At 51.7% G+C, this 10,922-nt stretch overlaps 1 long non-coding RNA gene across 1 annotated transcript; it reads right to left on the bottom strand.

The window, feature by feature from the left end:
• Positions 1-8,913: 8,913 nt before the first annotated feature.
• On the bottom strand, positions 8,914-10,508 carry LOC132250155 (uncharacterized). Its single transcript, XR_009461759.1, has 2 exons — positions 9,394-10,508; positions 8,914-9,216 (listed from the first exon to the last, which is right to left on the bottom strand). It is a non-coding gene; the product is annotated as an uncharacterized LOC132250155 (long non-coding RNA).
• Positions 10,509-10,922: the final 414 nt, after the last annotated feature.

The raw sequence follows: 10,922 nt of genomic DNA, 5'->3' as shown, positions 1-10,922 counted from the left end.
TTATCTATCACTGTGCAGGGAGGCATAGGTTGCTTGTGCGCACGCACACACACACACACACACACACACACACCCACCCCCTACAATATAGGGAAAAAATCACAGCAGAAGATGACATGCAGATATTCACAGCAGAAAAAGACAGACAGACAGCACACAATTTTTACATAACCCTTAACACAGAAGCAAACATTCAAAGAGGACAGTGCGCACACCCAACAGAGGGAATAAAACGTACAATACAAAAGGATTCACACAGACAGACCTTTAGCAGCATAGGAAAGATCAATATGAAGTGTGCTGGAAAGGCAGGTGCCAGGTCTTCTGGCAGGGGAGGGAGAGGGGGTAGGGGAATAACTAGAGCTGGAAGCCCTCCCCCTGACAACACAGATGTACTCTATTCCCGAGCAGCCATGACATCAGTGCTGCCAGTGGAAGCCAGGCGGTGGGAGCAGTATCTGCCCCTGACATCCCTATACCTGCACCACCTCCGCTTAGTCAAGAAGTGGGCACCAGCAGTGGAATCACTGTCTCCTCCACCCCAATTTCAGCTCTCAGCATGAGCCTCCCACTGCCAGGGGAGGAAGTGGAGCTGGAGCCAGGGATGCTGAGCGTGCTGGCCCAAGCAATTCTGGGACTGAAAATTTGGAGCATACCAATCAGGCTGAATAGCTGCGATCATCCCCCCCTTTGCTCACATGGGCCACTCTGTGGTACACGCAAGCAAAGTAGGGAAGTAAGACCTTGGGCGCAACCAAGCGGCCGTCCGGGGAGCACCAAAGGTGGTCAGGGTGTAATATGCACCCATGCAGTCTTCAGGTGTTTTTTTTTAGAATCTGTGGCCTGATCTTGAAGGAGTGCAACATCATGAAGAGTTGCAATAGGAGACTGTTCACAGGTATGAGAAAAGAACAATTGCTCAGCCTGAGGGGGTGAAAGGGCCACAGCTCTGGTTGCAGAGTCAGACAGAGTATTTCCATGTATAACTTCATCCTGGGAAGATTGGTGAGCAGCACATTTAATAATAGCAATAGCAACAGGTAAGTGAAGGGCATCTAATAAGGCGGTTACATAAGAACTGTTACGAATGGGTGTGCCATTTGAGGTAAGAAACCCACGTTGTTTCCATAATTGCCCATAATCATGGACAACACCAAAGGCATAACGCGAATCTGTATATATATTAACAGTTTTACCTTTAGCAAGGGTACAGGCACGAGCGAGGGCAACAGGTTCAGCAATTTGGGCAGAATAGACAGAAGGTAAAAAATTACTTTCGAGTGCCTCATGCTGGGAACATACAGCGTAACCTGCAACAAGAGAGCCTTTAGAGTTTCTTAGGCAGAACCCATCTACATACAAGACTAGATCAGCATTTGGAATGGGAATGTCCTTAAGATCAACCTGGGGTAAAGTTAAATGAGCAGTAACAGCGAGGCAGTCATGAGGCTCGCCATCAGAAGGTACAGGTAACAAGAAAGCAGGATTAAGTACAGGGCACCGAACTAAAGTAATGTGGGCCACAGAATATAGCAGAAATTCATATTTAGTTAAACAAGCATTTGAAAGGTGCTGGGTTTTGGTTTTTAAAAGAAGTGCTGTCACTGAGTGGGGTACGGCAACAGTTAAGGGCTAAGCTAGAACAATATTTTCAGATAATTCTACAAGAATGGCAGCAGCAGCAACTGCCCGAAGGCATGGTGGAAACCCGGTTGCTACAGGATCTAAGGCGATATAGTAGGCTATAGGACGATATTTATCTCCACGGGATTGAGTAAGTACCCCCAGAGCAAAGCCATCTTTTTCATGACAAAAGAGTGTAAAAGGCTTTGAATAATCAGGAAGTCCCAGTGCGGGTGCCTATGAAAGGGCAACTTTAATGACAGAAAAGGCGTTTTCGGCTTCTGGAGACCACTGCAAGGTTTCAGGGGTGTCCTTTAAGATAAGATTTTGCAAGTGTTTTACAATTGAGGCACAGCCCAAAATCCATTGGTGGCAATATCCAGCCATGCCTAAGAAGGCATGCATTTGAGAGACAGTTGTGGGCCGAGGGATTTAAAGAATTGTTTCAACTCGCGCAGTTGAAAGGCAATGTTCTCTGGTGGAAATATCATGGCCTAAATAATGAACCTTTGGTAAGCAGAGCTGAAGTTGTTCTTTAGAAGCTTTATGGCCTTTTAGAGCAAGACAGGTCAAAAGGTGCAGAGAATCGATTTTACAGGCTTCAAAGGAAGGTGAGGCAAGCAAAAGATAATCGAAATACTGGATAAGGACAGAATGTTTTTGTTTTGTTTTTAACTGAATGTCATCTAAATCTTTCTTCAAAATTTGTGAAAAGATAGAAGGAGACACTGTATACCCTTGTGGGAGTCTAGTCCAAGTATATTGTAAGCCTTTATAAGTAAATGCAAACAAAAACTGACTATCTGGATGAATAGGAATTGAAAAAAAAGCAGAGCACAAGTCTACAACAGTAAAGAAACAAGCTTTCAGTGAAATGCAAGAAAGAATGGTAGCTGGGTTAGGTACTACAGGAAAAAATAGGATCTCAGGTCTTGCACAAAGCGATAGGTAGTTTTGCCTGGTTTCTTAACTGGCAGAATTGGAGTATTACAAGGACTAGAAGTGGGGACCAAGATACCTTGTTGAAGGAGGGAAGAAATGACTGACGCGATTCCTTGCTCAGCTTCCTTGCTGAGAGGATATTGGGAAATGCGCGGAAGCTGCTTTTGTGGATCAAGACGAATTTTAACAGGTTCAGCAGTGTGTATCTGTCCAACTTCATTAGCATGCTGCAACTATAGGGCAGGGGGTACCTGTTTAAGGATTTCTTCTTTGAAATCAGGGTTTGTTGTAGAAATAGGTAGGAGTGCTGGTTCAAACACAGCAGCAAGAACTGCGTATTCGTTTTCTGCTGGTACTTCAAGGAAAACTCCATCCGCTGTACAATAAATAGTACAACCGAGTTTACAAAGTAGGTCGCGACCTAAAAGATTAATGGGGGTAAAAGGGCTTAAAAGTAAGGCATGGTGGTCAGAGATAGGACCAAGAGTAACGGACAAGGGTTGAGTTACAGGATGAGAAATTACTTGGTTAGAAATGCCGGCAGCATTAACAACAGCATTGGAAAAAGGTGGATCAGTTTATCAAGATCAAAAGTTCCTTCTGAAGCAAATTGTTTTGGAGGGTTATCCCTGGTATACCAATTCCATTTATCTAAAAACTTACACGATTTTTTTTTTACCATAATGCACATGCATATAACCTGCTGGGGTTCCTTTTGGTGGGGTTGGGACATCCTTTGACCCAGAGCCCCCCTATTCCTAAATTCACACAGGGCACTCACACAGGGAAGAGGGTAAGGGACTTGATGTGCCGATCCTGAACCGAGGACAGTGCACGAAGCGGCGTCCTAACAGTTATTTCGTCACATCAACCACCGGTTACCTGGACAGTTTCCGTGGATGGGGAAAGGATAAACCTGTCTGCTGGGTCACAAGGTTCCAGTTGGGCCCCCTTGCTTTCAAGTCTGCCTTTCTAGACAGCCTTGGGGTGGCTAGACCCAACCTTAGTCTCAGACCTGGTCAGCGGCTTATATTCTTTCACACAAGGGAACTTCTGCACTGAGGTTCGGGGTTCAAGAATATTTCTTTAGTCCCAGCCTTGGTCAGCGACACCGTGGAAAACACTCACGCTATTCCCCAGGTTTCTATATTCCTTAGTCTAGACTTTTCCTTTTACTCTTTTAATGGTAAACTGGTTTCATACAAACCCTTTAGAGTGCCTGACAAGTTCATATTTCAGAAGTTCGGATGGCGTAAGCTCGAACTGGTTTCCTGACCCGCACGGGCAGTCCTCCAATGATAACCCCTTTAGAGATTTCTCTTACCTTGATTTGGCGCCTGGGGTTTCAGAGGGGAACGGTTCGCAAGCCCGTTGGTACTCTCAGCTGTGCGTTGCCATCTGAGTCACGGCACCAAGAATTGCGGAAGAAATAAGCTTTACTTTATTGTTTGGTTTTGAAGTTGTCAGAGACTCTTTATTATACAGGCAGCTGCAGGGGAGGACACTGAGCCCCCCCACAGACAGTTAAAGCAAGCTTTTTATGTTTCAATTCAGGTCACATGACGCAAGATATAACAACTCAAACAGAAAACTGGTTTGAACCAGAAAGCTACAAGAGGGCATAGACTGTGGTTTGAACTATTGACCTCATAGACCTACTCAACATTATGGAAAATGTTACAATGCACTTCTTAAGCAGAAATTAAGGCCTGGGATTCTCTTCTTCCACAACCGCATGGTGCAGGGGTGGCTCGTTGGGCATGCCGAGCTCACCCACAGGTTCCTGGTCACTGACAAGGGGGCCAATATGGTGAAGACTGTCTGTGATGCCAACTTTGTTGGCATCTGCTGTGTGGCACACAGGCTGCACCTAATAGTGAGGGATGCCTTTAAGGGGGACAGGGCTGCCAGTGACAGCGCCACAACCAGTACTGCTACAAGCCAGCTGATTTCGAAATGCAGGAAGGTGGTGGGCTACTTCCACCGCAGCATCAAGCAGAACAAGATGCTGCAGGAGAAACAGGCAGAGCTGAGCATCCTGCAGCACAAAATCATGCAGGATGTGGAAACTCCGTGGAACTCCACATACTTGATGCTCAAGAGGGTGGTGGAGCAACAGAAGGCCATCCATGAGATGGCCTTGCTTGGGGAGATTGGGATCAGTGCCCCCCTGAACAGAGCTGAGTGGGGTACCATCTCCCAGATGTTGGTGGTCGAGACCCTTAGCTCTGGTGATACCCTCCTCAACCAGGTGACCCCCTAGTGAGGGAACTGGAGAACCAAATGGAGAAGTTCCAGGGGATCAATGTTCCTGGCTAGGGCAGGCCGCTATCACCAGACGTGTAGGCACTGGTGAGGTGGCTGAAGGGGGGCATCAGGAGACGGCTGGATCCCTTGCGATCCAGTACAATCCACATGATTGTGGGCATGTGCGTCTTGAGGGCAAAGGGGAGCATGTGCACTGGCAGCCCCAAAACCCTTGATCACTGAACGCAGGTGTTGGTGAACGAAGTCAGAGAGGCCAAAGTGCAGAGGCAAGGGGATGTGGAAGAGGGGGATCTACTTTCCCGTGCCAGCACTCCCAGCACCTGTGCCAGCCAGTCTCCTCCATGCCAGCCACTGCCAATGTGGGCCATGGGCATGGCTTCAATGCTGGGGTCCAAATGCACCAGACCCCAGCCTCGGGCAGGTAGTGCCGAGGCTTCGGTGGCTACCTATCTCGCTGAGGATGTGGAGCCACTGGACTGTGACCCCTTGGCCTACTGGGCAAGCCGCAGCCAGATGTGGCAGGATCTGGCCATGGTTGCCCAGCAACACCTGTCCTGTCCACCAACCAGTGTTCCAAGCAAGAGGGTGTTCAGCATTGCTGGGGATGTTGTGACACCCCACCGCACCTGCTTGGATCCTACGTTGGTAGAGCAGCTGGTGTTCCTAAAAGTGTAGTTCCCATTGCTGGGGTTCCCCAAGCTCCACCTGCAGATGGACTGAGTGCCACCCTCCTCACTCCGTCTGCACCAATTTCCTTTTCTGAGGTTTTGAAAAGCCGAGTAATGCCCCGCTCTCAGCCGGAGGGGGCACTAACTGCATTACCAGCCAACAGGGGAAGAACATGTCGCTACTGAGCTCATTGCCCTGCCAGGACGAACTTGGAGGTATGGGATTGGGGCTATGAGGAAGGAGGAGGCCCCAGGTCCTGGGCATGACCACTATAACTGCATCCTGCCAGGGTAGGGAGGCCTGGTGGGACTGCTGGTGGCGCAGCAGCCCCATAAATGCCAGGACCAACGTAAAGAGAAGGAACTGGGTAACGTGGGGCCTCTGCAAGACAAGCTAGGAAATCTGGTCGTCACACCAGACAACAAAGCTAACCTATTTAACAATTTCTTTGCTTCCATTTTCCTGAGCAGGGACCAGGTCACCCCTACCACCGGGACCTCCATAGGCCCCAGGGGAGGTGCACCCAGACCTAGGGTCAGAGAGGACCTAGTCAGGGAACTTCTGGAGGGACTGGACATGTTCAAATCAGCTGGTCCTGATGATCTCCATCCCAGAGTGCTGAGGGAATTAGCAGAAGTCATTGCAGGACCCCTGGCATGGCTTTACGAGCACTCGTGGTGCTCTGGCAAGGTGCCAGAGGACTGGAAAAGGGCCAGTGAGGTTCCCATTTTCAAAAAAGGGAGGAAGGAGGACCCAGGTAACCATAGGCCTGTTAGTCTTACCTCAATCCTGGGTAAGCTTTTTGAGAGCGTTATCTTAGCGCATGTCCATGAGGGGCCAGCAGGAGAGATTATGCTTAGGGGCAACCAACATGGGTTCAATAGAGGCAGGTCCTGTCATACCAACCTGGTGGCCGTGTATGACCAGGTCACAAAATCCTTAGACACAGGTGTCGCAGTGGACATAGTCTTTCTGGACTTCAGGAAGGCCTTCAACACTGTCTCTCACCCCATTCTCATTAAAAAACTAGGGGACTGTGGCGTCAACACCTACACAGTCAAATGGGTTGCTAACTGGCTGGAGGGCTGCACCCAGAGAGTGGTAGTGGATGGGTCTTATTCAGCCTGGAGGGATGTGGGCAGTGGGGTCCCCCAGGGCTCGGTCCTTGGACCCGCGCTGTTCAACATCTTCGTCAGCGACTTGGATGAGGGGGTAAAAAGCACCCTGTTCAAATTTGCTGACGACACTAAGATGTGGGGGAATGTGGGCACGCTAGAAGGGAGGAATAGGCCGCAATCGGACCTAGACAGGTTACAGGGGTGGGCGGATGAGAACGGGATGGGTTTCAACACTGTCAAGTACAAGGTATTGCACCAGGGGAGGAAGAACCAGCAGCATACCTACAGGCTGGGGAACTCCCTTCTTGTCAGCACAGAGGCAGAAAGGGATCTTGGAGTCATTACTGATGCCAAAATGAATATGGGCCGACAGTGTAGGGAAGTGGTCAGGAAAGCCAACCACACCTTGTCATGCATCTACAGATGTGACTCAAGCAGGTCCAAGGAGGTGATTCTCCCCCTCTGTGTGACACTGGTCAGGCCACAATTGGAGTACTCTGTCCAGTTCTGGGCGCCGCACTTCAGGAGGGATGTGGACAACATGGAGAGGGTCCAGAGGAGGGCCACCCGCATGATCAGGGGCCAGCAGGGCAGGCCCTATGAGGAGAGGATGAGGGACCTGAACCTGTTCAGCCTCCACAAGAGAAGGCTGAGGGGGGATCTAGTGGCCATTTACAAACTAGTCAGAGGGGACCAGAAGGCATTGGGGGAATCCCTGTTCCCCCGAGCACTACCAGGAGTGACTAGAAATAACGGTCACAAGCTGGCAGAGGATAGATTCAGACTAGACATCAGGAGGCGCTACTTCACAGTCAGGGCGGCTAGGATCTGGAACCAACTTCCAAGAGAAGTCGTGCTGGCTTCTACCCTGGGGGTCTTTAAGAGGAGGCTGGATGAACACCTTGCCAGGATCGTTTAAGCCCAGTACTCTTTCCTGCCATGGCAGGGGGTTGGACTTGATGATCTGCTCCGGTCCCTTCCGACCCTACCAACTATGAAACTATGAATTCAGTCAGTGAAAATGGAAATGGAGGCGTCAGGGAGTGAGGGACAGGCTGGGGTGGGGGGTAGGGGGGGAAAGCGGGATGTAGCAGTGCAGGTAGAAGTGCAGAGGTGCCTGGGGTGTCAGAAGTCCGGCAGGTGGCATTGTGCCAGTATGCCACTGTCAGTGTCTATATTGAGCCCATGAGTTTCTGTACCTACTACCTAGGCGGCTGATGAAGTGCAGTTCATAGCAGTTTCTCAGCACTCAGGCCTGCACTGGGACACACACAGCTGGCAGGCTTCATGGCCTGGCAGGGCCCAGCACTCAGGCCTGCACTAGATTTAATCCCCCTGTGCCCCAAGACAGACACAGCAGTCACCCAAGCAGCCACCCACATGACGAATTTTTCCTGTCAGCAGCTTGAGGTGCAGTTCCCCACAAACCCCTGCACCGATCTTCTTGAAACTTGGCAGGCTTTGTGGCCTCACCAAAGGATAGCAACCCTGCAGTTTTCAGCCCACTGTGGTGTAACACAGATGTAACAGGAGTTTTGCTTTCAGGAATAGGGTGTGCACATCCTCCCAAACCCCTGCACTGACCTTCTTGAAACTTGGCAGGCTTCGTGCTCTCAGCAGAGGCAACCAACCCTGCATGTTTCACCTAAATCATACCTAAATTAACAAAGTTATAGATATTTCATTCATCCTCCATTATAACCTATAACCATACCTCTGAGGCGGCTCCGAAGGTTCAGAGCCACTTCGGCCGGATCGAAGCAGCAAACCGATCTGGAGGTCCGCGTCGGATTGCAGCCATCCGAAGTGGCCAGATCCAAAGCCAGATCAGATCACTGTCGATTCGCACAGGCCTAATCCCTAGCTTCTCAGCCTTGTTATCAGCAGCGATGCCGTTGGCATTTTTGGCCCCAGGACGCCATAAATAAGGCAATAACAAGGATGTGGGATGCTCAGGTATCTAGCTCTTCAGCATCCTCTGGCAGAGAAATAGCTCTTCCCCCATCCAGTGCGTTGTGTTGCTCATGAGGTGTGCCTGCTCACTGTGAGCGAAGTGAGTGACCTGCACGTCTTACCCCATGGCTGTGGTTAGGTGACACACAAATGCAGTTACCTTCCTGCAGTTAAAGTAAGCACACCAGTTCCCACTCCTCCACCAGTGCATACCAATGTAGACACATAGGGAAACGACTGATCTCCCGACCCTCAGAACGTGCACACACTGGGGGTGTCCGGATAACGGTCAAAGGTTGCCACACAGACCCATTGGCATGGTTACACAGATAACCAAGTGTTTATGCATGACTTCATTTTTTATTTTCTATTTTGTTCCTCCATTCGTAGCAACCTGGGGTGCAGTGTTATAATGACATATGGTGGGGGGCAGACACTTCAGCACTCGATGGTTCAGCATGGAATAGGCGTGCGGCTGTCCTCTCTGGGAAAGGATGTCTTCCAAGGGAAGTCCTGATGCTGGTAGTGGAGGTGCCCCAGGCCAGGGAGCAGAGAGCCCAGCAAAAGTTTCACTGTGTAACCATGGTGTGGCTAGGTTACGTCCATGGTCCCCTGTAGGCTATGCAGGCTTTCATGACAAGCTCTAGGATAAATCAGGTGAAAGTTAACCATCACACTGCGAGAGCAGTGATGTCCCCTGGGCATAGAGAGTCTGAGCCCTTTGGGCCCTTGAGCCCTGACAGAGAGGGCCCCACCTGGCCCTCCCAGCCCCTAGACATGGCCCACTATAGCCCAGAGGTGGGGCCAGCTGGGGACCTACCTTTCCGCAGATGAACATATTTGGGGTCACTTTTGGGCCTGGCATATCAGGGATGAGACCCTGTTAGGGGCAAGGACATGGGAGTCAGAACAGGGGACACTGCCCCACATGCATGCACACACACAGCAGCCACAAGCATGTGTTCACAGGCACATGTACCCACGTACATGTACTGCTCTTTCCCACACACACACACACACAACACGCGCTGCCCCAGTACACCCTTTGGTGCCCAGGGGCCACCAAAAGGGTGTCATGGACTGGGGCAGCAAGTATTACATTGGGCGCAAGGGGCTACAGGCCAGAACGTGGCCAGTTCTTTGGTTTTCCCAGGCCCTGCTGGCGTGGGCAGGGTGCTGGGTCTTGCTGGCCCGCTGATTTCTTTCCTTTACCCTCCTGATAGCTCTGGGGGCTTCCACTGAGGCCCTAGGATAGAAGGAGAGGGGACAGTCACCATGCCAGCAGTGCCCTCCCATGGGCACCAAGGATCCCAGCCCCTCATGCCCCACAGCCCCGTAGGGCAAGTAGCCTGGTACAGACCCAACCTGGCAGCCCCAGCTTGCCCCGTAGGCAAGGAGCCTGGTACAGACCCAACCTGGCAGCCTGGCCCCAGGCACGGCCAGTGTAGGGACCTACCACTCCCAGCACAGGCAGCCTGGGCAGCTCATCCCGGTGCCTCAGTGGCTCAGGATGGATCTGTGTGGGAGGGAAGGAAAGTGGGGTCAAAATGAGGGGCAGCAAATGATGGTTGGGGACACAACCCCACACCTGTGCATGCACATGAAAGCCCCCAGCACAGGCTCACAGGCACACGTACACATGTATACACACTGCTGTCCCACACACGTACACACATGGCACATGCACTGGCCCAGTACATAGGCACACAGGCCACCAGAAGAATGTCAGAGGCTGGGGCGACAAGTATTACATGGAGCGCAAGGTGCTGCTGGTCAGGGCACAGCCAGTCCTTTGATCTTTTCAGGCTGCGCTGTTGTGGGCAGGGCGCTGGGTCCCTTTGGCCCACAGATCTGTTTTCTGCCACCTCAGTCTGGCCCCTGGTCTGGGGGCGTCTGCTGAGGCCCTGGGATGGAAAAAGAGTGGAGAGTCACCATGCCAGCAGTGCCCTGCCCTGGAAACCACGGGCCAAACTTCTCAAGCCCCTGGGTCCCATAGGGCAGGGAGCCGGGCAGGGGCCACACCTGGCAGCCCCGGCCCGTGGCCATGACCCACCCCTGCTGTGGGGGCATGGGTGGCCAGGGGACCTACCACTCCCTGCACACACATGCGTGGCAGCTCCTGCCTGTGCCTCAGCTATGTGGGCTGTAGCGGCTGTGAGACAGTGAGAGGAAAAGATGGGGAGTCGGTGTGGGGAGCAGGGATTGCCTGCTGGGCCAGGGAGCAGGCAGGGGCAGGGAGGGCTCCAGCAGCCCCTCGTCATCCTTGGCAAGCAGCTCATCCCTGCTATGTCCCAGGCACCAGGCTCGGCTCTGCCAATGCCTCACAGCCACTCACCTGGGTCTTGTCCC

Source organism: Alligator mississippiensis, chromosome 1 (genome assembly GCF_030867095.1).
Source record: "Alligator mississippiensis isolate rAllMis1 chromosome 1, rAllMis1, whole genome shotgun sequence".
Taxonomy (NCBI): domain Eukaryota; kingdom Metazoa; phylum Chordata; order Crocodylia; family Alligatoridae; genus Alligator; species Alligator mississippiensis.
Note: the sequence above shows the minus strand (reverse complement) of the source record. Positions and strands in the feature narration are given on the sequence as shown.